The 2086-nt window shown below is 43.0% G+C and overlaps 1 protein-coding gene across 1 annotated transcript in view; it reads right to left on the reverse strand.

Moving 5' to 3' along the window:
- SRD5A3 (steroid 5 alpha-reductase 3) overlaps positions 1-2086 on the reverse strand; it is a 20418-nt gene that overhangs the window by 13788 nt on the left and 4544 nt on the right. The window lies entirely within an intron of this gene.

The raw sequence follows: 2086 nt of genomic DNA on the forward strand, positions 1-2086 counted from the left end.
CTACCAGACAGGGATTATGGAATCAAACATCCCATGAACTCAATTAAGGTTTAATTCTTTACCATTTATGAAAAAATAATTCCTCCCAAATTAACTTGAGCTCTTAGGTACAGAAACATGATTCACAGCTGCCTGTTTGTAAAAGTTATAGGCTTATTTTCATTTTTAAGAGTACTATTGAATTTTGAACAAGGAAAAGTCCTTCAATATAGCATCTAGACATTTTTGACTTTCATTATTGGCCTGGAATAGTTGTACCTGCTCTAGAATAAAAAGAAATTTCAGCTTCAATTTAGGAAAAAAAAAGTCAAACAAAACATCATAGGATGGTCCATTCTAGAATTCTGGAAGAAGAAAAAGGTGTAAATTATTTCATAATACAGTAGAAATTACAAGCAGCCCAAAGAGCACCCATTTTGCAATAATGAATAAGGAAAAGATACAAAATCTGTTTCTTGGCTGCCATATGACCACAGACTGGAGTAGTAAGAGGTGGGGTATGGGAGCCAAATAAATAGGTAAGTGCAGGGGATGATTTGAAATGTGCCCTTTTATCAGTGACACTAGTATCTTTTTTAAAATTCAGAAAGTAAATTGTTAGAATTCACTCAAAACAAATAATTTTTTTCTTCACGTTGTAACATTAAAAAAATGACAATCTAGGAATGTCCCTGCTATGAAGTAGAAAAGTACTTACTACATTCAAGTCCTGATTAAAAATAGGGTTGCTGCTGCTAAGTCGCTTCAGTCGTGTCCGACTCTGTGCGACCCCATAGACGACAGCCCACCAGGCTCCCCCGTCCCTGGGATTCTCCAGGCAAGAACACTGGAGTGGGTTGCCATTGTCTTCTCCAATGCATGAAAGTGAAAAGAAAGTAAAGTCGCTCAGTGGTGTCCGACTCTTCCCGACCCCATGGACTGCAGCCTACCAGGCTCCTCCGCCCATGGGATTTTCCAGGTCTGAGTACTGGAGTGGGTTGCCATTGCCTTTTCCCGAAAAATAGGGTTAGGGTTGACAGGACATTTTAGCTTAAAAAGAGCCTCTAAGAAACAGGTTTAATCACAGTGTTTGAAGCATCTACTTCTTCCCAGATGGCGCTACTGGTAAAGAACTCGCCTGTCAGTGCTGGAGACAAGAGACATGGGTTTTATTCCCGTGTCGGGAAGATCCCCTGGAGAAGGGAATGGCAACCCACTTCCGTATTCTTGCCTAGAGAATCCCCATGGACAGAGGAGCCTGGCGGGCCACAGTCCAAGAGGTCGCAAAAAGTCATACACGACTGAAGTGACTTAGCAGGCATATGCTCTTCTTCCCAGGGCCTCATTCCCCTTCCTCATTCCTCAAAATGACCTAGCGCTTGCTTCTCAGTGTTACATCTGGTGAGTATTTCTCCAACAGTCAGAAATGGGAAGCCAAGTTTACTTACACCCTTTCCCATCTGCAGACCTGGGGAACAGCCTATTTGAGGTTTAAGCGATAATCAAGATATTTTAGTACATCAGAAACCCTATCACATTTCACCATAGTCTTTTCTGAACGCCAATTTAGGCTGTTATCTCCAAAAAAACGCCACTGCTATATACCTACCATCAAGAAGTGGTTGGCCCACTCTTCTCAGTTATGTTCTAAATTTAAAGTGAAAACACATGAAAAAAACTCCCCGGACTATAATAAGCCTTACAATTTTTTCAACAATTATATTGAAGGCATAACGATTTAATCTTTCATTTAACTTAGTTATGAAATCTGTTGAGCCATATGGCGCTTAGGGACCACGCTTGCCTAAACGTGCCATCTTGGGCAACTTTCTCCCGGGGCACCTGCCTTGGTGCGGCTGATGGAGGTGGCGTCTGTTAGTGACCAGCGTCTCAACCTTCGTCCTGACTGTTGACTGTGAGGGAGACAAACAGGGGACACGAGACAAGGGAGGGCCTGCCTTCATTTCTAGTGAGTCTCGGCGACCTCAAGTTAGGTTATGAGTCCCTAGAGTGCAGGACGGCGGAAAGAGAAACTGGGGACAAAGGAGACTTTACCGCCTGGTGACCAGCCCTAAATTTGGAAGCGCAGCCATTTCCCCCGAAGGAA

Source organism: Bison bison, unplaced genomic scaffold, assembly GCF_000754665.1.
Source record: "Bison bison bison isolate TAMUID 2011002044 unplaced genomic scaffold, Bison_UMD1.0 scf7180017864458, whole genome shotgun sequence".
NCBI lineage: Eukaryota > Metazoa > Chordata > Mammalia > Artiodactyla > Bovidae > Bison > Bison bison.